The sequence below is a fragment of the Saimiri boliviensis genome, chromosome 12, assembly GCF_048565385.1.
Source record: "Saimiri boliviensis isolate mSaiBol1 chromosome 12, mSaiBol1.pri, whole genome shotgun sequence".
Lineage (NCBI taxonomy): Eukaryota > Metazoa > Chordata > Mammalia > Primates > Cebidae > Saimiri > Saimiri boliviensis.
This window is the reverse complement of record NC_133460.1, coordinates 96261045-96286996: the sequence shown is the minus strand read 5'-3', so window position 1 is coordinate 96286996 and position 25952 is coordinate 96261045.

Here is a 25952-nt window from a genome sequence, read left to right as displayed (position 1 = left end):
TACAGTGTTGTATTGGTATAAAATTAGAAATATAAATATAACACCATAGAATGTCTAGAAATAGGTCTACATCCATATGGTTAATGAGTTTTCCACAAAGGAGCCAAGGTAATCCAATGGGAAGAATAATCTTTTATACAAGTGGCTCTGGGAAAAACTTAATATCCAATAAGCAAAAACATGAATGTTAACTGTTAGCTCATACTACATAAAAAATTAAACTGAAATGAGTCATAGATCCAAATGTGTTTGCTAAAATCACAAAATTTCTACAAATAAAATTAGGAAAACTTACCTTTGGCTTGAGAAAAGTTCTTAAAATGAGGCATAAAAAAGTATAAGTTCTAAAATTAAAAAACTTGACTTCATCAAAGTTAACCACTTTCGGTTTTTTGAAAGATACTTTTCTGAAAACAAAAAGATGAATCACAGATTTAAATAAAAGATTTAAAAATCACATACGTCATAAAGAATTGTCTCTAGAATGTATATAAAAAGCATTTGAAACTCAATAAGAAAAAATGAGTCAGTTAAAAAAATGAGCAAAAGAGTTGTAAAAACACTTTACCAAAGGAGGTATGTTGATGGAAAGCTGGTATGTGAAAAGATGTTCAATATTAGTTATTAGGGAAATAGAGAAGCTAAAACCTCAATGAGATGCCACTACACACTTACTAGAATGGCTAAAATTAAACAAACTGATGGTAATACATGTTGGCAGAGATGTGGAAAAACTGGAACTGATAGGGATGTAGAAGAATACAAAAACTTTGGATGACATTTGGTAGTTTTTTTAAACATCGAACATATGCCTAGTATAAGACCCAGCTCTTCCACAACTAGTAACTACCAAAGAGATAGCAGAGCATGTGTCTACATAAATACTTGTACATGAATATTTATAGAAGCTTTAACTGTAACAGCTAAAAATGAGAAACAATGCAAGTGTCCATCAATAGGCAAATAGGTAAACAAAGTCTGGCCTATGCATACAATGGGATTCTATTCAACTATGAAAGAGAATGAACTATTCATAAATGTAGCAATGTAGATCAATATTAAAATCATACTGAGTGTAAGAATTAAGAGGACTATGATCTATTCATATAAAATCTAGCAAATCCAAACTAATATGACAGAAAGCAGATTAGTGGTTACCTTTAAGGGGGTGGGAGTGAAAAGATAGATTACAAAAGGGCATGAAAAATCATTTATGGGTGATAGATATATTTAGTAACTATGGTCAATGTTTCATGCTCATGTCAAAACTTATCAAATTGTACGTTTATAATATACACACTTTATTTTATGTCATTTATAGCTCAATAAAACTAAAATATTTAAAAACAAAGTTATTAGGAAAAGAATAATATTCTTACAGCTAATGAAACTAACTAGAAGTAGATGCCAAGAAAACAAATGGAAATCTTACCTAATATTCAAAACTGAACTATAAGATATTTAAAAAGTTATAGAAGCTATGAAAAAAGCATAAATCAGAATTAACAAAATTCAGAAATGAAGTGATCAGAGGAAAAGAAGATTAGATCAGGAATTTGCAGAACTCAGAAAATAATATGAAAGAAATTCAGAAATAAACTAGGAAAAATATGAGTAAATAGATAAAAAGATAATTCCTTAATAAATTAGAAGAAAAAGAAGAATTTTGAGGAACAAAATTTAGAAAAACAGATTGAAAGGATTTGTGTGAAAGTGACAGGAAAAGAATATAGGTAAAGAAGAAAATTATACATATGTTATGAGTCACTACAAGAGAAATTCAAAGCAATGGAAGAAAACAAATTCTAATCACCATAAGTCAGGAAAACGTCTCTGAATTAAAAAAAAATACGTTTTGAACCTACATATTGAAAGAGTGTGGTATGTTGTTGGGAAAAATTATAACAGAAAACATTGAGATTTATTCCAAAAATAGGAAGTAGAAGGAAAAAGAGGAGTAAGGAGGGGGGAAATGAAGAGAAGAATCAAGTTAATAGGAATGAGTACCCCAAATACCCAAATTGTGGTTTCTAGATGTCATTTTCCATTACAAGGAACCAGAAGTTCAGGTAAAAGTAGCTGATTCTGGGGTTGCAGCAGAAAGTATACAAGGTGATTCTGGCGCATTTTATCATATAGAAAGTAGAAAAGATATGAGAGTCAATGGGGGTGATGGCAAAAGTATTTAGCAGCCATTCTGAATTAGATTCTACTGACCAAACAAGGAGAAACTTGTCTATCAGTAAGAATAACTGCAGTGGACTGCAAGACATTAAACATGTTTGAATCCAGGAGTTCATAATGATAATATTAATCATGGTGACAATGATAAAATCAATAAACTAGTTTTTGACCTTTTCGAGATGGTAGGGAACCATTCATCATTTAAAAAACTGGTAAATAAAGAAAAACATCAAGCTTTATCTTGTCTTTCTTGTAATATTTGTAGATCAGGATAACAAAAGAGTTCATGAGAAAATTTCTTCTTTGAAGAATTTCATCTAACAAATGAAGAGGGAGTGATAGAATTATCACAGGACTATTCTGCCACCCTTAATGAATTAATGGCTTCAGGCATTGATTTATCAGTGGCGGCTACTATCACAGAAAAGAGTAATAACTATATATTATGCATTTCCAGATGAAGTTCATCTAAACGTAGTCTCACAACCACACAGATAAAAAAATCAAACCTGAATCTGGCCTAAGCTCTAGGAAGTGAACAATTTTGAATGTGTTATTATTAACCGTAGTCATGGTGCTGTGTATAGATCTCTGCAAGCTATTCTTCATGTCTAACTAAAACTTTGTACCCCTGAGCAACATCTCCCCATTTCTCTTCTCCCCATTCTAGCCATTGGTAATCACCATTCTACTCTTTCTACTCTCCACTTCAATGAATCAACATTTTAGATTTCACAATTGCTAAAGGAGTCAATTTTACACGTTCTCACCACATGAAATAAAATAAGTATACGAGGTGATGGATGTGTTACTTAGCTTGATTTTGCCATTCTACAATGTAAATATATATAAAAAAATCACATTGTGTTCCATATGTATGCAATTAATATTTGTCAGTTAGAAAAAAATTAAAGATATAAAAAGAACATATGCCATTAATATATGTCAACTTGAAAATATTAAAGATATAAAAAAGAAAACAGTTATAGAAAAATATTCTCATGTACTGGACTTCCATAAAAAAAAACAACTGCCCCATTATTTTTAATGAAAGGTCAAATTGTAACTTCTGTAAGTTAATTGTTTAATGTACAAAAGGTATATAAGTATAAAAGTGTAAACTGGTATTTGAATAAATCTTAGTTATTCCCTCTCTTGCCCCCTTCCCCAAATATGAAGTGAGACCTGTAATAGCGGGTTTGAGTTTAGTGGTCAGTTTCTTTCAACATCTGCTCTGAATGTTATTATCATACAATTGGAAGATAGATACAGAAGGCATAGGTCTTCCTGCTTTCAAGATTTTTAAAACATAGCTTCCAGTGTGTGTGTGTGTGTGTGTGTGTGTGAGAGAGAGAGAGAGAGAGAGAGAGAGCGAGCGAGCGAGAGAGCGCAAAACAGCACGCACAGGTAAGAGAGAAACTGTTACTGAATTTGTAATTTTAAGCAACCCTAATAAGTAATTTATATGTGTTCTGTCATCTATTCCTCACAGCTATCCTATGAATTACCTGTTATTTTAGAGGGATGGTTTTATAAGTTAAGTAGCTTTCTTTAGAATCACCACCTGATTCTAAAGCCCATACTTTTATCTGTTACAGTATAATTACTTCCTTCTCTAAATGGTTAGAAAAAGAATTTGCAAAGTGGTGGTCTATGATATGTACTTCATTTATCTTGTGCACATAGGGTTTTTTTTTTTTTTTGGCTATTTTATATGCAAAAATCCAGCTTTTTGGGTTCTTCTGAAAAATAAAAAGATGGGCAAGAGTTGGTCCACATTCTTGCTCAAGTGAATAGAAGTTACCCCTTTTAGGTAGCATGAATACTTTAGAGTTTGCCACAATCCCCACCAATCCCTGTAGATTCTTTCATAGTCCAGCTTTACCTACACTTCATTTCCTTCAGATCCTCTAGCCATTTGTGGTGTGTGATCTATAGCACATCATCTACTTAATTAAATTACTCAATGCCCTTATCCTAAACTGTTTTTGTCATAGTTATGTGTCTACATGTATTGTCTCTAATTATAGACAATACATGTCTCTATAAGCATCTAGAAATAGTAATTACATATCATTATCCAGTGCAAAAAATTGTTTAGGCAGCCATTGAATAAATAAATAAATTTAATTAGTTGATCAATGTGAATTAAGGTGAGTGTTGCTATTCTAGCTGGTAGTTATAGTCTTTGTTGATTTAATAAAATTTCTGAACATTCCTTCAACATGAATGGTCACATCTGCCACAAGGAAAAGTAAGTAGCTAAAACATGATTGAGATAATGATGTCCTTTGTTGCAGAGTGAAAAAAGTTGGACTGAACATACTTTTTATCTTTGAACACTCCATCTCATTCTCAAAATCATCCCTCTCTGTGGAACTCATATTTTACAGCTGAAATAATCAGTTTCTGTGGGGTGTTATTACTCACACTATCTTTTCTGTTGAGAGAAAAACGTGTTTTGAAAGCACAGGTTCCCAATCTTTCAAAATAAGTCATCTTGCTAGAAAATGAAAATGCAACGTTAGTATGTCCAGATGTCTCCCTTTAAAAGGAATACTTTCCAACCCTATGAGGACCAATCCTAGATGTTTCTGACCATCCATTGTCCACAGGGATGCACAGAACAGATAAAAGCTCAGCTGTATAAAGGAATATAACCAAAAAACAAGACAAACATGGTAGAGGAATCTTCCCACTTGTCTCTGCATTCTGTTCTTCCGTTTCCCCCTTGTGACATACAGAAAACATTTGCTTTTCTTTTAAAAAATTTAAACATTTTATTTTTTTATAATACACTATGGCCAGAAAAAAAATTGGAATTCAATCTCCTGAGGATTGCGTAAGACCTCCCTTTCCAGATAATTTGCTAGATTCAGCTTCTGCAGTGGAATTTTGAGATACAGGAAAGAGCAGGGAGCTGAAGGCTTTACTGTAACTCATCCTCAGTGTGCAGAGTCAGAGGAGTTTCAGAGATAGGAGGACAGACTGAATATGCATTTCCAGGCCAGGTTGGGAGTGAGATAGTAGTGAAATGTAGAATCAAATGTTAAGTTCTGGTGTAGAGTTGCTACAGTTTTGACATAAACAAAGGGGGTCTAATGATTGCAGCCCTGAATAGCCTTCTTGATCAAAATCACCTTTATTGGGAGATGGAGCCATGATGAAAGGGTGCCCCTAGAGGCAATGAGGCATCTCCTAGGGGCTAAGGGGATCATCAGTACATTTTTATATCAGGAAATGGTAATGGGCCAATTCAGGCAGACCTCTTGACGTTATCTTCTCATCTTCATATTGGGCCATACTTCCTATAGCATTCAGGGCATTTATAATCTGATCCTAACCTACCTTTCTTGTCTTATTACTGATTTCTTCATGCTCACCATTTAAGCACCTTATAGTAAAGCCATACTGACCTATACATACTTACCCGTACTTTTGTTGTGTTTCCTCTTTGGGAAGGTCTTTCCTACCCATGAAATACTCCTGGGATTCATTTTTCCCCACTGCATTCTCACAACTCACCCCCAGCTTTAATTTTCTATATCTCCTGGCATCTTGAAGGCAAAGACGAGACTGACTGATTTTACGTGCCTGCCCTATAAGGCCAGGCATATGTCTTAAGTACAACAGATACTCAAAGTAAAGAGGGAAGCTCAGTCAGCATCAGGCTAACTCCATAAAACAGCTTGGTTTAAGTGCAGTAATCCAAAACAAAATGGAATTAAACTAATAATTCTTCTCCTTCTGTTATTTCAGTTCCCATTTAAAAAAATCTATTGAATAGGCTCAGTCTTTTGACCTTAACCTTTTTCTCGAATCTCTAGTTTTTATGTTATGGGCCCTTATCTTTAAACAATCTAAGGGGATTTCCAGAGACAAGCAAAAATGGTATGTCTTGGTGCTGCTTCTATCTTGGTATCAAGTTATGATCTGGACTGCTCCCATATCCAATATCAAGAAATCAGACAGATGCAAAAATTACATAAATCCTACATATTGATTCAAATAATGGTTTGTAAACCTCTTTTTTAATTTTATGGAGCAACTTACAAAAACACGATCATGCCTAAAATCTCAGTATATGAAATAGACAAACATGTGTCCTCCATGTAAGATTTGCTGGACGTTCTTATGTGGGGCAGTGAGAGAACTCAGATTGCTATTACAGGTATTGATCGACTTACGACCAATGCAACTTACGACCATTTGACTTTACGACCACAATCGCTAGCCACGACTGCTTCACATCTGGCAGCGCAAATGTTGCCCAGCTGGACGTACAACAGTGCGGACCAGCTGCTGGCAGCACTACCATCTCCGCATGCGCCATTTCAACTGTACGTATAGCCTACTCAACTTACGACCAAATCGTGTTACGACCATTCCACGGTCCCGACCGTGGTCGTAAGTCGAGCACTAGTTGTACTGACAAATCTCAGTTGCTTGTCACAAGATATGAGTTATTAAGTTGATAGGACAAAGGAACCAACCTGGGAAGAAATTATTCCACATGGAAGGGAAAAATAAATTTTTGTAAAAGCACTCATAACATTGGACAGACCTTTACAGCCTGCTTTTGTTTAAGATAAACACTTCAGTTCAACTTGATAAATTGACATTTTGCTTAACTGTGGCCTTGTTTTAAGATGTCATATATTGTTATGGGTTACATCTTAAAGGCAATCAGCATTGTTTAAGAACCTTGACTATGCCTAGCTCTATTTGGAAGTAAATAGGAACAGTACAAAGTTCAAGTAAAGAAGGAAGTAGTAAAATTTTCAAAAGCATAAACCTCATAGTTCTGCAGATCTAAGTGTTGCCTGCCTACAGATTTAACACTTGAGATGTGTGGTTTTAGGCAACTACTAAACCTCTGTGAACCTTATTTTCAATAAAAGTCATGTTAGTGCCTACCTTGAAAAACTGTTATGAGAATTCAATATGTAGACTACATGTAATGCATCTAGAGAGGCTGCTGTTCAGTAGTTGCTTTTCCCACCATACTTAAAATAGGAAATGTCAAACAAGAACAGTTACTAAATCAAAAGCAACATAAAGTGAGAACTGCCCACTGTCTGTAGATTTTAAGTAAGGAATATCAGTAGTTAATGATCTGTTGTGCATTTCAAAATAACTAGAGGAGTGGAATTGGATGGTCCTAACACAAAGAAGTGATAATTGCTTGAAGTGATAGCTATCCCAATTGTTCTGATTTGATCATTACCCAAGCTATGCTTATATCAAAATTTCACATGTACTTCATAAATATGTACAAATATTATATATTAATTAAAACAAAATGAAAGAGATTATCTTCATTTCATTTCATGTATTTGTTTATTATTGTAGAAAGAAAAGAAGTGTAACTAGCTTTCCTTCCATTCTCAACTCTAATCCGTGTATCTCTTCTGATCTACACTGCTGTAAGGTTCTGGACTCTAGGCGCTGTCTTAGCAAGGTAAACCCAGGAAAGCCTGCACAGATGCCTCAGAGTTCCCCAGGAATTGAAACATTAGGGATTTCGAGAAAATCTTAGCCCCAGAATAATAAACCTGGACGTTTGTATGAGTATGTCTGGTGTCTTTAGTCTTCTAAAAGCTAAAGAGAAACTGAGCCACTGAATGAGGTGTCTCCACTCCTGAGGCTGAAAGAGTTCAAGGAGATGAAGAACACAGCAGCCCACAGGGAACAAAATATTTTACTTTCCATTCTTGCCAGACTGCTACCACAACTTGCAGCATACTCAACTAATATTAAAAATACTAATCTGTGGGTACTCAGGAATAGAGAGAAAAAGATCAAACAGAACAAATGTCCAGCAACACAGAGCTACTGGATAACAACAGCAAAAACAAAAGTATGTAAGGATCTTCAGGTATGGCATAGGAAAACATAAAAAAAAAAAAAAAAAAAAAAAAAAAAACACCGCTTTTAAGCTAAAACTTTCGGGATTACCCAAAATGATCAAGATAGAAAACTTGCATATATCAATTGCCATAGAGATTGGTAAGATAAGCAAAATCTACTGTTTGTAAAAGCACTAAGACTAGATGGATTTTAACATGAATGCTCTCTAACTTAAAGGAGATAAATCTAAAGTTATTTGAACTAATTTTAATTTAAAAAGTGAAAAAATTTCCATTTTATGAAATCAACATCATAGATATACCCAGTCTGATAGATATAGTACACAAAGCTACAGGCAAATTTTAATCATGAATTCACATATAATAATTACAAATTAGCTATTAGCAAATGGAATCCAGAAATATATCAAACTAATACTATAATATGACTAAAAATGTTTATTTGGAAAATGAGTGAATAGTTTAAACCAGAAAAGACTCTCTAATCAATTATACCAACTAATAAAGAAAATACTTTATTAACATCAATATGAAATGCAGACATTTGATAAAATATCCAGCAATTTCTCAAAATCATGAAGAAAAATAGAAACTACTTAATAAAGTTACCTAAATATATTGTTTACCAAAAATCAAAAGCATATAATAGTCTAAAGAGTAAAAAAAAAGACCATTTATGATAATAACAGGAAATAAATAGAATACCTTCTATCATGATTATAAATCAACATTGTCTTAGAAACTTAAGCAAATAAATATAGTAAGATAAGAAAAAATAAGATGATTAGCATAAAAATTGACCAGATACAGCTATCTACTTTTTTGCTGATAATATGATTGTATACTCAGAAAACTCCAGAGGTTCAAGGAAAAAAAATAGCTAAAATTAATAAAAGCACTTGGTAGGTTCTCAGATACAAGATAATTATAATAACACACACACATATATGCATTTATTTCTTTGCATAGTACTATACACACATTCTCAAACACACACACTAATCTGCATATATATCATCTCAACATCCATGAAGTATTTTATAGAGCAGCACTAGCTGAGCTAACAAACATTGGAAACTAAGTGGCCTACCGTAGTTGAAGTCAATGTTGCCCTCATAAAAAGTACAATAGATGGTGATGGGGCTGGAAGCAAGTAAGTTCATTTTACAGTCATCCAAGAAACTCAGGTGGATAGAGGTTTTGCCATCTTTATTTTAAGAGTCCTAATTTTGCCTTAGGAATTAACATCCATTAATAACTAATGAATAGAGAAAGTGAGAAACCCTCAGATATTTTTGAGTTAGGCCTAAACTAGTGAACAAAGTTTATGCCACATTCTGCTGGCCTAAACTCAGTTACTTGGAGTCACATAGATGCAAGAGAATTTTTAAAGTACAGTGCTTAGGGTACTAGACAACCACTTCTCAGAAATAACTCTTCATTATGGAGAGGAAGTGTGACATTTTGGTAGGTGCCTAGTTATCTATAAGTGGTAATTGTTATTGCTATTTTGCAGGTCAGAAACTGAGGCATGAAAAAGTTAAATGGCATGACCAAAGGTGTGCCAAGCCCATCTTATTCCAGAATCCATGATCTTAACCATTAGGCTACACTACCTGTGGACTATATCATATAGCTGTTGCCTATTCTAGGAATAAGCAGCAAGAAATGGCAACACACACACATAAAATAATCTTCATTATTAAAAGAAACTGTGAAGATAGTAGGCATTGATTTAACAAGAAAGCCACAGTTCCTATGTGAAGGAAACTATAAAATGCTACTGAAATTTTCAGACATTATAAAACAGAAACAAATGAAAAAGCATTATATATTCTTGGATAAGATGTAATAGCATAAAAATGTTGACTCTGCCAGAATTACTGAGAAGAGTTTATTTTTCTAATTATAAATTTTTATGAAATAAAAATTGTTCAGTATTAGTTTTCAAAAATACATCAGTGGAGACTGTCCTATCAGATATTAGAGCATACTTAAATCAAAATGGAAATGTCAGAGAAATAGATAAAATGTAATAGATAATCCAGAAAGAAATCCCAGCATATATTAAAATTTAATAGATGTTAAAGATGCTATTTGAATTCAGTCAGGAACAGATGAATTATTAAACAAATGGTGATAGATAGTTATCTGTGGTTATTCATGGTAAAGAAAATAACATTGGACCTTTATATTATATCATCTACAAAAGTAAATTCCAGATGGATAAAATACTTAAATGTAAATAACAAAAATGTAGAAATCTTAGTAAAAAGCAGGGAGAATACATACAATCTAAAGCTGGGAGAAATTTTGCTAACCCAGACAGAAAGACCAGAAACCATTTAAAAACAAATAAAGATGCTTGCTTATGTAGAAATGATTTTTAAAATTCCTCCTGCATAGCAAAAAAATATAAATCAATAAAACATTTATTGGAAATAAATTGCAATGTAGCCAACAAAATCTTAACAGCTCTAATTATATAAAAGGTCTTATAAATGACAAAAAGAAACAATTGGACAGAAAAAAATAGACAAAAATATGAATACCCAATTCAAAGAAAAATAATTAAAAATGGCTAGCATACATATTTTAAACTTCTCAAATGCGTAGTGGTCAAGAAAATATAAGTTGAAGTAACAATAAAATATCACATACCTATCAATCTGACAGGAGTTGTAAAGACTCTATTACCTGTTCCTGATGGAGAATTTAATTGTGCATGCAAACATTACTGGTAGACATAAGAATTGTTACATCTTTTAGGGAAAGCAATCTAGCAGCATATGTTTAAAATGATACATACCATTTGACCCAGCAATCCCATAGAAATAAACGATGTCTTATGACATAAGGGGTTCAATCCATCATAAAAGCAAAGTGGACTTGTGATTTATAATATTTTTGAAGAACGAAAGTGAACCATTTATGTGATGGCTCACCTTTCCTCAGTGAAGGTGATCTGTGACTCATCAGTGCTGTCCGTGGCTTCAGTTTGACATATCAAAGCTTCTATGTCCCTGTGGCTCAGTGATTAGTGCTAAGTTAAAGCTAATATAGGAAGAACTATAATATTTGGTTCAATTTCAAGGTGTGTAGACTTCTAGGTTCAGGCTGAGATGAAGCTAGACAGAGATCTAGGTTTGGGGCAGAATGGAAGGGTATATGTAATGACTTCCCTCTGAAATCTCCCAAGGAAAGAAAACTGTAGAAAAGGGGTTTATTCAGGAAGACAGAACAATGTAGAACCATTAGAATGTTAGAGATCTTGCTGCTTGTGGTAGGTTGTCTCAGTAATGGCTCCCAGTTTATTCTCATATTCTTTAGGCAGTTGTATTAGTCCGTTTACACACTCCTGATAAATACATACCTGAGACTAAAAAGAAAAAGAGGTTGAATGGACTTACAGTTTCTCATGGCTGGGGAGGCCTCACAATCATGGCAGAAGGCAAGGAGGAGCAAGTCACATCTTACATGGATAGCAGCAGGCAAAAAATAAAAATTAAAAGCTCGTGTAGGGAAACTCTGTTTTTTAAAACCATCAGATCTCATGAGACTTAGTCATTATCACAAGAACAGCATGAGAAAGACCTGCTCCCATGCTTCAGTTACCTCCTACCAGGTGCCTCCCACAACACGTGGGAATTCAAGATGAGATTTGGGTGGGGACACAGCCAGACCATATCAGCAGTCTTCTCCCACACTGACTCTGGGCTTGGTCATGTGGCTTGCTTTGGTCAAGAAAGGAGAGGATTGAAAAGTGCTCATCTATTTGGGCTTGCTTTCTCTTGCTGCCCTTAGGACCTATAGACTATCACAACATGAACAGGCTTGGTTTAGCCTACTGGATGATGACATTTGGCACAGTCATCCTAACAGCCAGCCAGTTAACTGTCAAACACATGAATGAGACCATCAACCACCAGCTGACGGAAGATGCCTGAGTGAGTTTAGCTGAGATCATAACTGTCCAGGTTGGCCCAGTCAAAATTTTCAACCCATGAAATCTTGAGCTAATAAATGGCTATTTAAGGTTTGTTACTCATCTGCCATACTCCCAAAGGGCCAAGAGACAAAAATGCTGTCTAAATTTAGAGACTTTTGAGTATCCACATTTTGAAGTGGGAGACTAACTTGAATACAGCCAAGTGTCGTTTCTTAGAAAAGTGTCTGAGTGGAATACCAGGAAGAGAATTGAAAAGAAAGGCAAAGGCTTACACTGAACAGTAAGAACACGTAACCAAGTTGATTCAACCCTTAAAACAAACTGAAATATGAAATAAAAGCATTAAAAAGCGTGGATGCTTAGATTGTATAAATAATGGAGTTTCGTTATAAGGATATCCAATTTTCCTAATATTAAAGTCATTCTGAAGACATGTGGTACACTAGATATAAAAACATGAGACTCAGAGAACTAAATCATTTTAATAAAAATCTAAGCAATATTTAATTGGTTTGAAGTAGTGCTTATGTATAGCTTGGGAATAATTGTTTTAGATATGAGACATGGAAGGAGGAGCTGGGGAGTTATGGTCAGTGTGGATCAATCAGAATGAAATCCATTGCCAAGTAAAACATAAATTATAATTACGAATTTCTCCTGAGTTTTGTTTTGCATTAACTGTCATCAGTGAGAAATAATTTAGTTTTCTGACCAACTCCTTGTCTTGTTCCCAAAGGATCACTTCAAAAAGCTTTTATTAAGTGCTTTGGGCAGACTCAGTAAGATGAGAACTTTCATTGAAAGAATAGTGTCCAATCGGTTGTGGGTGTGGATGTGAGGATACTTTTTTCCGCACAATATTTCTTAGGGAAAATACTACTGTACATTTGTACATATTAGGCATTTTAAAGCACTTACAATATGCCATCACTGAAACATTACTGTCCTCGGAGAGTATTATTTCCTTTGTACAGATGAGAACGTTTAGATCAGCAAATTGGTCTGCACCCAGGCTCTTGTACCATAGGTGTTAGCGGTTCCAAATACAGCCAACTGCCTCAGCAAACCACCTGGCTGGAAAACCTCCTGTTAGTTCACTTTGACGCTCCACTAAAGAAAGCATTGCTTTGAAAATCAAAGTGACAAGCTCTGTAGTTGAATAGGAGTTACCCATTCCAGGTGTCAGCTTTCAAGTCACTGAGCAGAGAGTAGGGTGTTTCCCTGTGCCAAGAGTGCCACTCCATTGTGGAGCTGGAATTAACACTTCTATTTTCATCAGCTCTCCAACCCTTGCCCTCCTGTCCTGCACTTTCTGTAGAGCTCCATGACAACTAAGTCAAACGTACAATTTTATAAATATGGAAGCAATCGTTTTGCTAAATTAATTTGCAAACCTAAAAGTTTCTTTGAAGGAAAACAAAAAAGCACAGAGAATTGGATTTTAATTTTTGGAAACATAGACCATGTTACCCCAGAAATCTAATTTTCTAGATTAATGAATCATATCAGATATTGTAAATTAGAAATTACTTCTACAGCATGGAAGACAATATGAATAAATTGAAGCTGCTTATTGAAAAAGACATTGTGGAAACCACATGTCACACACACTTAAACATAGCTTTGTGTTTTCTAGGCTCAGCTGAATTGGTTCCCTGCTATTAAAAATCCTCCTTTGGTCTTTTTAGTAGATTGTTCTCTAGAAGAATTCCAATTTTCTATTTTCTCCTGTTGTTTTTAGAACTTTAGGAAGGATCAGAACCTTATAGAGATGCTGAGATACCAAAACATTTAGTCCAGTGGCTTATGTATGCAATAACAACATTATTTTACATTTATTATAACAACATTATTTCCGAAGCATGACTACGCATATGATTTCATTTGATTTAGATAGATTTCTAAAACATTTACAGGGAACGAGGGTGTATGATACAGCAGAACTGGTATTTTATCTCTGTTTAATGAACAAGAACATTTGGGCAGAAGGCTTAGGGAACCAGTGGAGGGCCCATTCCTTTCAATCCAGCTCCCTCTCTCTTCCCTATAGCCTGCAAATTAAGCTTATCACAACCACCCTGCAGCAAGAAGAGCTTTCTCTGACCCTTCATAAGCCACTGCTGTTCCATGTTGGAGAGAGAGACGGAAAAGCCAAGGGCAGGATGTCAGGAGAACTAGTTCCTGCCTCAGCCTTCCTTGATTCATCTACATCCATTTCTTGGAGCCCAGAGTCTTAAAATGGGAGTGAGAATATCTCCTGAAATCACTGGCTTGTTATGATAATAAAATGTAATCCTGGATATAAAAGTCTTTGTGAACCATAAATCACTACATAAATGTCAAGGTGGGATGAAAATCTGGGAGGAAGAAAATGTGTCTTCTCGTCTTCTCTGAGCCCCAAGACCCTAGAGCGAGACACAGTTCCAAATGGTTTAGATAGTATATCTCATTTAATCTTCAATCCAGGGAATTGAGACATATTATTATTAGATCCCCTTTAATTTCTTAACAAATTATTTTAAATTATGAAATAACTTGAATATTTTGTAGCATAAAAACACACTTGTCCCAGGGAGAATACAGCATAAGCATCTTCCCCACCCAGATTCTCAGATTTTAACACTTAACAAAATACTCTTCAGATGTCTCTTTCCTTTCCCGCCACCCCCAGAAAAGAAATGTTACAGATGTAGCTGAAGTGCTACCCTCATCTCTTCCCCTCCTTCTTCATGTTCTTACACTTCATGAGATTTCCTCCTATGGAATGTTTTACAGTTTTACTATGTGTGTATACATCCGTAAGAATACATACTGAATACTTGTGTTTTTAAAATGTGTATGCATTTTAGTTACTACTGTATGACTTTTTTTTCACAGTTTTAATATTATGTTTTTGAAAGTTATCCCTTTTGATAGATGAGCTCAAGTTTATTCATTTTAGTGCTGTGTGCTTTTCTAACATTAAACCGTTGATTACTTATCTATCTCCCTACTAATAAAAAGGTGTCTTGTTTTCACTATTTTGCTGGCCCACAATGCCCTTCCTAGATTTATGTTTCATGATGGCTCTACATGAGCCCTCTGCCTAATCATGCCTCTTTATATACTGTCGTCTACCAGACTGCAGATTTCTCAGCCACCGTTCTGCTGCGCTTGTCACTTCCCCTACCTGGACACTTATATAAGTGTCTTCCTATGTTATTGCGACTATGTTCCACTATTAAGATATGAAGAGATGGAACTTCTAGCTTATAGAGTATGGACATCTTCACCTTTACAAGGTTTTGCTAATTTATTCTCCAGAATGTAACAATCACTTACCTTTCACCAGGGTCTGACCTCCCTTGTACCACATCTGTGCCCACACACTGTGTTATCACAGTTTTATTTTATTTTATTTATTTTTTTTGAGACAGAGTCTTGCTCTGTTGCCCAGGCTTGAGTGCAGTGGTGCAATCTCAGCTCCTTGCAACCTTTGCTTCCTGGATTTAAGCAATTCTCCTGTCTCAGCCTCTCAACTAGCTTGGATTACAGGTGTGCACCACCACACCCAGGTAAGTTTTGTATTTTTAGTAGAGGTAGGCTCTCGCCATGTTGGCCAGGCTGGTCTCAAACTCCTGACCTCAGGTGATACACCCACCTTGACCTCCCAACGTGCTGGGATTACAGGCATGAGCCACAGTGCTGGCCTGTTATCACAGATTTAAATGCTTATTGATACGATGGGCATGAAAGGGCACTTCATTGTTGCTTTAATTTTCCTCTTTTTTCTGTTCATAAAAATTCAAAAGAACATTTTAAAAAATTGTCTATGGGAATTCCAGACAATGAAAGCGTTTAAGAAATCCAGTTCTTGTGTAGTCTAGGTCTTGTATGTATCCAGTAACATCTGGGAAAAGTAGAGCCTGGAAAAGGCCTAGCTCACAGCTGTCCGAAGGTTCGGAATCACTTTTCCCTTCTCGAAACCTCAGCCAGGAGTTGATCCTCATCATCTACTGCCTGAAGCACTGTAGAAGCTGTTTGCTTGGCTTCCCTGCCCCTAGTCTATTGCCCCTCTCATTCTGCATTATGCACCCACTTAGGAGTTTCTGTCTACTACATTGTGTCCCCCTCAGATTTACATGTTGAAGCTCTACCTCCCAATGTGATAGTATTTGGAGTTGAGGCCTCTGGAAGATAGTTATCTTTAGATAAGGCCGTGATAATGGGGCTTTCATGATGGGATTAGCACCTTCATAGGAAGAGACATGAGAGAGGCTTTGCTCTCATTCTTTCTCTATCATATAAGGACACAGTGGGAAAGCACCTGTCTATAAGCCAGGAAAAGAACTGACCCCAGAAACCGAGTCAGTCAGAATCTTGATCTTGGACTTTCCAGCCCCCAGAACTGTGACAAAATAAGTTTCTGTGGGTTAAGCCATCCAGTTTTTGGTATTCTGTTATGGCAGCCCAAGAAGATTAAGGCAAGGGTTAAGAACTCAGGCTTCAGAGTCAGATTAGTTGGTTTCCATTGCAATCCCCCCTCTTGCCAAACGTGGCTTTGAGCAAGTTTCTGATTCTCTGTCTCCTGGCCTCAATTTCCTTATCTGTAAAATGGAGGTCTTAATCATTTCCAAGGGATTGTCATCCACATGACAATCCTGTGAGATATTGAATGTGGCATACTTAACCCAGTGCCTGGCAGTTGAAAGTTTCAATAAATCTTAGTCATTTTCATTATTTACATGATCAGATGGAAGCTTTTGTTATGCTACTCCCTTACTCAGTAACTTCATGTTTTTCCATAAACTACTTTCTAAGCTGTAAAATCAATGCTTTTTGGCCCTGGCCCACAATGCCCTTTCTAGATTTATGTTTCATGATGGTTTTAAATGAGCCCTCCACCTAGTCATGCCTGTTTATCACTGTCCTCTACCAGACTGCAGATTTCTCAGCCTCTATCTGCTGCACTTGCCGCTTCCCCTACCTGGAGCTCTCTCATCTCCATGCCCTTCTCTGTTCACCTGCATCCTGTGTGGTCTTTGAGAGTCTGGCTTAATCTCTTGTGGTAAGTAGATTACTAGCCCCTATATGTGTTCACATCCTAATTATTGTGACTATGTTATCTTACATGGCAAAGGGACTTTGAAGATGTGATTAAGATTAAGAATCTTAAGATGGGGAGATTATCTTGTGTTACTATCTTATAAGGACTACTGTGTCCTTATAAGATAGAGGCAAGAGGGTCAGAGTTGGAAGAATGAGATGTGATGATGAAAGTCAAGATCAAAGTGATGCAAAGCCACAAGCCACGGAATACAAATTGCCTCTAACAACCTAAAAAAGTCAAGGAAACAGATTCTCCACTAGAACCTCCAGAAGGAGCATAGCCCTACTGACTCATGTTAGACTTCTGCTTTTGGAACTGGAAAAAAATAAATTTGTATTGTTTGGGGTCACTGATTTTATGGTAATTTATTACAACAGCAATAGAAAACTCATACATCTATCCTTGACTGTAGAATCTTTCCTAATTCTTTCTCTAAGCTCTCATGGCAAGGGTGTTCCTTACTGCTTTATTTTGTCTCATAACAGTCATTTGCCATGTTATGAACAGCAAAAAATGTAGCTCTGACTCCCTTGTGACTAGGGGACACAAATGGGAGATTGAAAGGTGGCTTTTGGCAATGTCTCTGGCAGCAATATCACAAACGATATTGGTTGCAGGAACTATGTTGGTGGCAGTGATAGTGGCAGTAGCACATTTCACCACTGGTAGTTCCACCATAATCTGCAACAACAATAAAAAGCCTTGGAGTCCAGGCTTCTGATGCAGCCAGCTGGATTCCAACTGCAGGAGGCTTAGCGACATAGTACACTGGCAAACAGACAGATTTTTGCTCTGAGCACCCAGAAACAGTACTCATTTCCTGCAAACGCCGTGAGTAACTTTACTTTCTCCTCTTCTAATTCTCCAGCTCTTGCAATACCCTTGTCATCAATTCTTGTGTTAAATATCTTCTTAATGTACCTAGAGTTATTTCTGTTTCCCTAATTAGATCTTGAGTGATACAGTTCCTGACATTTCTAGGTATTAAGGATGCATTTTTATTTGTCCATGTCTTATATCTCACACTATTTGGCAAGTTCTTTATGAACAGGGATAGTATCTTAAGCATAATGAGTAGAGTATGGTGTACTGTGATCATTCTTGCTAGATACTGCAACAAACTACAAAATCCTAGTGGCTTAACACAGCAAAGGCTGGTATAGGTTTTCCACCACTTGGTGAATCAAGGATTCAGCCACCCTTTGTATTGTGACACATCATATCAATATGTATACCCCAAGCACGGCATGGTAGAGGGAAGAAGGGTGAACGAGTTCCACTAAAGTCTAAGTATTCTCATCCAGAGTTGGTGCTAAGAACTTTGCATATATAACCCATCTCATTCAAGTCTCAAAATACTCCTAATACTCCTACAACATATGAAATTACTACTGTTTTACAGGGAAGAAACTGAAGCACAGAAGTGAATTAACTTGCCCAAGAGCACAAAGACAGAACATGACAGCTGGCATCTGAAACCATAGCTGTTTCATTTCAATGTTCATGTTTCCACTATGCTTAAAATACCTGTAAGACTAATGTCCTGAATGCAACTGCTAAAGTGTGGCAATCCTGGATTCTGCAACAACAAGAAAAAGGAAAACAAAACCAGTAATGATCACTTATGTAGAGCTTGCTATGGGTTAGGCATTGTTTTTAGTCATTTATATATATATTAACTCAAACATTTTAATTTTTCCACTTCAAAACTGAAGAATATAGTTAAGTAACTTCCTGAAGGTCACATAGCTAGTAAGTAACTCTTAGAAAAGAGTTAGCAGGACAGTTCAACTCCTGATCTAAGTTACATGTATAAATACATACGTAACTTAGATCAGCAACTGTCTGTAAGCCAGGAAGAGAACTGTCTGTAAGCCAGGAAGAGAACTGTCTGTAAGCCAGGAAGAGAACTGACTCCAGAAACCAAGTGAGTCAAAATCTTGAAAGTACATGTGTGTGTGTGTGTGTGTGTGTGTGTGTGTGTGTGTGTGTGTATGTATATATATATATATATATATATATAGAGAGAGAGAGAGAGAGAGAGAGAGAGAGAGAAAGAGAGAGAGAGAGAAGCATGCAAGAGAGAACATGAGAGAGCATGAGAGAGAGAGAGAGAGTGTCTTGCTTTGTTGTCCCGGCTGGAGTTCAGCAGTGCAATCTCAGCTTACTGAAATCTCCACCTCCTGGGCTTAAGTCATCCATCCCCCCACCTCAGCTTCCAGAGAAGTTGGGACTGCAGCTACATGCCACCACACCTGGCTAATTTTTTTTTTGTATATTTGTAGAGATGGGATTTCACCATGTTGCCCAGGCTGGACTCAAACTACCAGGCTCAAGTGATCCTCCTGCCTCAGCCTCCCAAAATGTTGGGATTACAGGTGTGGGTCACAGCACTCAGCTCTAAATAATATTTTTAAAAATTAATTGAATCGTTTATTTTTCTGAAAAACAGATCCCAAAGTGTACCCCAGGGATGATTACTTTAGAAGAAATTTAGATATAATTTAGATATGCATAGGAGTTATGCAGAAAAAGGAATTCTATGATCAGTTATGCTTGGGAACCACCATTTTCTGTATTTTCTCCCCCACTTTTAAGGATTCATAATTTATAATTATGTATTTCTGGCTCTCAATTATTTCTTAAACGTATTTGCTCATAGAACATGGTCTTTCCCTTGAGCATCTAGAGGAACTAGTTCTTTGGATCTTGAGCTGAGAAACCTAGGCCAGATTGTCCAAGTCAACCAGTTCTTCCAGGGCTTCCAGAAAAGAACCTGGAGTTTTCTCTCCTAAAGGGCTCAACCAAAGTAGAACCGTTGGCTGCAACTGAGTGACAGTTCAGGGGGGCTGCCCTTTTCTCTGTGCAAGCATAAAGCATTACTTTCTTTTTTTCCTGATGGCCATGGCCAGCCATTCTAGGAAAATTCCATCCATCCTCCTCTTAGGCGAAATCCCTGAAGCACAGGCCTGCTGCAAGATAGTATTAGGAAGAGCTTCCTTGGTCAAATGGAGATTTAGGGCAAATCCTGGTCGGGTGCATTTCCGTCTACGTGGCCTGCAGAGCACACATGACTCCCACATGAGGTTGGGCGTGAAGCAGCTGTCATTTCTTAGTGGGTCCTTCAACTGGCAGAGAATGAGCAAGAAGAAGAGAAAGTTTGCTCAGGGCCTTGCTCAAGTGGGAGGGGAGGGACTGTGGAAATAATAAATGCCCATGCATTATTTATCACTATTATTGCTTGGCACAAACACCTTCATTCCATTGACTTCTCGCTTTTAAATGAGCTGGGAAGAGAGCCAAGGTTGTTTTTCAGAATCCCCTGAGAGAATGTGAGTGAGTTCATAGCATTTGTATTTTATTAACTTAGAGTTTTTCTTTTGTTTCTTCTGGATGATACGGGACTCTATCTTATTTTAAGATAAGCTTGGGATTGCTGGCAGATCCTTAATCATACACTAATTATTTCTTTCAATATAGAAGCTAAAGGAACCCCTGAAATCCATAAAAGAGCAAAGGGAACACAGTGTATAAAGTGTCACTTTCCCAGTGTCCCTTGGAAACCAGACCACATCAATAAGGGTAATGACATTAAACGTTTTCAAAAAGAAAATTTGGCTTCACAGTGGGCATGATTCCCTTATTTCTAGGTATAATATAATAAGAGCAGGGGTATCAAAGAGCTCTTTATTTACACAACTTCAGGCTTCTTTTTTGACTGTATTCGGATCTGCAATTATAGATTTGGAATACACCGGAGATTTTTAGAATATTCACTTTGTATTCTGATAGCCAGGCTAAGACACAAAAAGCAGATCAGCCTAATGCTGATTCTCTACACACTGAAGGGATTGGACATACCCAGCCCAGCTGAGGAGTGAGATATGCCTGATTTTGTAAGTAGGCTCTTTGCAGAGTAGGGAGGGGAAGTCGTGTGGTCGGTGGTATGCTAATCTCTGTTTCCTAACAGGATTCAGTTGTCTCTAGGAGCTCCCTGTGTCCAAAATCTTGGTCCAGTAGTGGGAACAGATTAGTAGATCAGCTGCCTCATAACACATGTGGCAAAAGACCAGTAATGTTTGCAAGGTATACATGTTGATAGAAAAAGAAAGAGAGAATTGGAGAGAGGGTTTTCTGAAAAGAGAGTAGTGATAGATAAAAGTGGAATGATTCTTTCTTCGAAAAGCTTTATAGTGTTTTTAATTTCTCATCGGTCTCACGGTGTGCCATTTTCCGGATAGACTCAAAAGAATGTTTGTGCTTTCACTTTGCTTTTCACTCCCCACTTGACTGCTTTCGGCAACCGGAGCTGAAAAGCTGCTGGCGAGAATGTGTAAAGCTTCCCAGCATTGGGTAAAGAACTGCCTAGGGAGTCTAAAGTGAGGACCAGAGGCTTCCCTCAGCCTCGTGGCCCAGCATCTCAGAAAGGGCTGCATCCTGACCTTATCCCTGACTCTACTCCGACCCTGACTGACAAGCTGAGGCTTGGAGGGGTGGGTTGAGAAGAGAAAATTGCATGGTAGAAAGAGAGGAGTTTGATGGGACGGGGAGAAGCACTAATAACTGCCAGACCCTGGCCAAATCTCAGCTTGATCACTTACTAGCACTGAAACTGTTTTCTTCTCTGTAAAATTAAGGTGACACCAAGTACTTCACGGGGTAGCTCTAAGTGTTAAATTAGAAGACCTGTGGAGTACTTGGCAGAGTGCTACACTTGGGTTAGTTCAGTCCTCCTCACTCTTCTGTAGCACATTTCTGAGTCTGCAGCCTGGAGTCTGGGCACCTGGGCAGTGTTGCACATTTAGCATCCACAACATACCAGCAGGCCCTTGCTGGACACTGGTTTTATAGTGTGACCAAAACATGCAATCACAAATGGCCTTTGGCTGGCCAAAGCACAGTCTGGTAGGTGCAGGGAATGTGGTCTTGCACCTCCTCTCCTTACCCTAAGATTTTTGGCTAGCTTGTACCACCTGGATTTCCTTTGTAGGGTAAAATTCTCTCCTTCCTCAGAAAACTTTACAATGCAATTTTTCTAGGAGAGGTGAGGTACTGTTATATAATCTCAATTGATAGAGTTTCCTTTCTGGGATCAGCGACAAAGGGGCCCCATAGTTGGAATGTTAGAGGAAAGAGTGCACATGTTAGAGGAAAAAATGCAATTCCAAAGAGATATTGTAACAATTTCAAAATTCCATGCTGGTTCTTGAAAGTCTTTCATTTCAGACATTTACAGCCCAATCTGTGAGGCCCAATCAATATGCCAACCAAGGGTCAGCCTGAACTAACTTTAGAGGCCACTTTTGCTTATGAGGAACATGCAGAGAATCATATGAAGTATAGATTACACTAAATATGGTAAGTTTTATAATAGAGGTATGTGGACTATGCTATGAATGTCTGGAGAACTACTCTGAGAGAATAAGTTAGGGTAGACCCTGCTGAGCTGCAGTAACAAATAAACCCAAGTTTTTGTGGTTTAACCACAATCATTCAGAAATCCAGATTCCTTTGATTCTGTGATACCTCAGCATTCAAAGTATGTTTTCCAAAGTCACTGTGGAAAGAGAAAAGAGAACAGAAGATTGAGCACGGAGGTTTCTATGGGCTAGGCCTAGAAGTGGCTCAGATTACTTCTGACCTCATTCCATTGACTTAGACTCTTGTCATGTGGCTCCAACATATCTGAGGAAGTGTGGAAATTAAAGTTTAGCTGTGTAACCGGGAGGAAATTAAATGCATTTTGCAAACACACAGCAGTGTCTCTGACACAGTGTATTCTCACATGGGCTACCGGGGAGTGACCCCTATACTGGGGAGGCAGTGCAACGTTTTGCTTTTGAGAATCCAGTTGGGTAGAATCCAATAAGGCTGATTTAGGTTTGAATCAGAATTCTACCCCTTACTGTCTTTGTAAATCCAGGCACTTTCCTTCATTATAAAGTGGGATTAGTGACAATATGTAGTTCATAGGGCTTTTGCAAAGATTTAGCTGAGATTATTCCTGCCATGTAGGGCATGTCAATAAATGGAAGTCATTATTTCACAGTCCAGATTTTTTACCATGACCTACTTCCATCTTCATCAAATGGTTTCTCAGTGCAAAGATCATTGCCCTGATTTTTATCCAATTATATAACTTCAAAACGCATATTTATTACCTTTCTCACATAAATATGTTAGCCCAGCCAGATACACCACGAGGCTGTGTTGTAGACTTTCTCCCTCTTTCCTGCAGTACCTCTGAAAGGTTCCTGAAACACTGGATACAGGACCTCATGTATTGAAAAATTTAGAATCTGAAACCTCCGTACTATTAAATGAAAAAACAAAATCTTGTAAGAAGAGTCATTCAAGAATTCAAGAAATAGAGCAGCAAATTTTCTGCTAACTAAAGATTCTGTGGCTCTCTAGAGACCCTAACATAGTCAAAGACAAGAAGTATTTGTATCTACCTCTTCCATCCCCAGAGGGAAAAAAGGGACTTCAGTGAGCAAACTGTCTAAGGCATGTTTGTTTGTTTTTATTTTGAGACAGAGTTTCGCTCTTGTTGCCCAGGCTGGAGTGCAGTGGTGTGATCTCGGCTCACCACAGCCTCTACTTCCCGAGTTCAAGCAATTCTTCTGCCTCAGCCTCCCAAGTAGTTGGGATTACAGGCATCTGCTCTCATACCCAGCTAATTTTTTGTGTTTTTAATAGAGACAGGTTTTCTCCATATTGGTCAGGCTGGTCTTGAACTCCTGACCTGAGGTGATCTGCCCACCTCAGTCTCTCAAAGTACTGGGATTACAGGCTTGAGCCACTGTGCCCAGCCTATGCTGATTTTTTTTTAACATGCCTAACTCTGTGCTCTGTGTCCAGACAGATGCAAGCATGACCCCAGGATGTGCTGGAGAAGCACATAAAGGCTTGTGAGAGTTTTATCTTTCCAAATTCTTATACAGTGACATAATACAGGGTCTTTTGATAGAAGGGCATTTATTGTCCTGTTTCTTAAGTGATTTTTCTTGTAAGATCTCTTATTTCATGTAATATTATGGATATCCAAATTCTAAATTTTTAAACATATGAGGTACCATGTTCAGTGATGACATTGGTAGTTTGAAATCAGCCATGGCGAGAGTATTTACACCACAGAAATTGGCATACACTAAAAACCAAGGCTTTTTATGTGTCTATGTATGGGAGGAAGGGAGGTTGGAGAGCCAATTGTTAAATATTTATTAGAACACTGCTGGTGTGACCTCTTTCTAAAACCACACACATGGAGAATGCAATGAGGGTGCAGCCTAACCTGTCAAAGGGATTTCAAGTCTTTTGGTGAGGACAAGGCTGGCATATTTATGAGTGATTGGATTTATATGTTATGTTTTAAATATGACTTTTTTATTTCTCCTTATTGCAAAATGACATGCTAATTGTATAAAAAGAACAGTCATTGATAAATCCACTACCCAGAGATAAACTCTGTTAATATTTTAGTGTCTTTTCATTTACACATAAACAAGAGTATCGAAAATGACATCATACCACACCTACAGTTTTCCCATTTTACAGTATATTTTGATCATCTCTGCAGGTGATCAGATGTCCAGCAACGTTATCTTTAATGTATGTTTGACTTCATTAGGGCATGAATTCATTGCCAGGCATTATACATAGGGTCATTCATTTCATTGTAAAGAGAGGTGTCTCTATTAACTACTGAGTGGTGAAAATTTCCCATGAGCTTTTCCCCTGCATGTGGACAGGCCAGAACAAGCATAATGGCACTCTTTCTAGCCACCTGCTTGAGCTTACTTCTTCTTTAATCTTCAGCTGATAATTTTGAGATTTTTCTCTCAACTGCTTTCATCTCTTTCTGCTCACTGGGAGAGATCAAATGAGAGGGATTTCTAGGTAAAGAGAACATCTTACGATTACCTGGGAAGGTTACCTCTCATCCATGAAAGAGACTTGAATGAAAAATCTGTTGAAATAAATGAAATTGAACATCCCAGATCACAAACACGCCTTCCCATCTCACCAGTGAGCTCAATGCTTCTCTGATACCCAAACATCAATTAAAATAATTATTCCTAAATTATCATTTCAATTTACTTTTCACACAAAGTGGCATTAAACATTTGCAGATTCAGCTCAGAGCTGTTATCTCTGAGGTGATATTAATGATAATGCCAGTTGAGTAAAACTCTCTAAACACCAGTGTAAAAGCTGTCATAATCTACCCTATCCTCCACAATCCCAATCCTTTATCCTGTTCTCTTTTTATTTTTTTATAGCTTTTTGATCATTTTCTCACATACTGTGTAATTTACTTATCCTATTACTTGTCTCCTGCTCTGCTGGATTTTAAGCATTATGAAGGTAGGGATCTCTCTCATGTTTACTGATGCAACCCCACATCTAGAAGAGTGCCTGGTACATTGTAGATGTTCATTAAATATGCTTTTTAATTTATCTCATGACCCTGCTGCAAACTTGGAAGCCTTGCCTTTTGGCTGTTTTCTTGCTTTATACCCCTGAGAACAACTGTGAGTTGGATGTCGAAACCAGCCACTCAACACAGAAAAGCAGAAGGACTGGGATCAAGACTGTCTCTGCTTCTGTCATGAACAACCATGCCTCTTTGTACCAGGTACTGCCATGGAGCTTACCAGCTTTGAGGACTACAGACAGGGGGGCAGGAGACAATGTCAGGGCTTACAAAAATCCCAACTAGCCAACATTATTCCTCTGAAACTTCCAATGCACTCTTGCCATTGTATCCTATTTTGACATCAGACCATTGCTTTTAATGAATATTAATGAACATTATTAACTATGTGTCAGAAACTGATCTGGACCCTTAACACTAAAT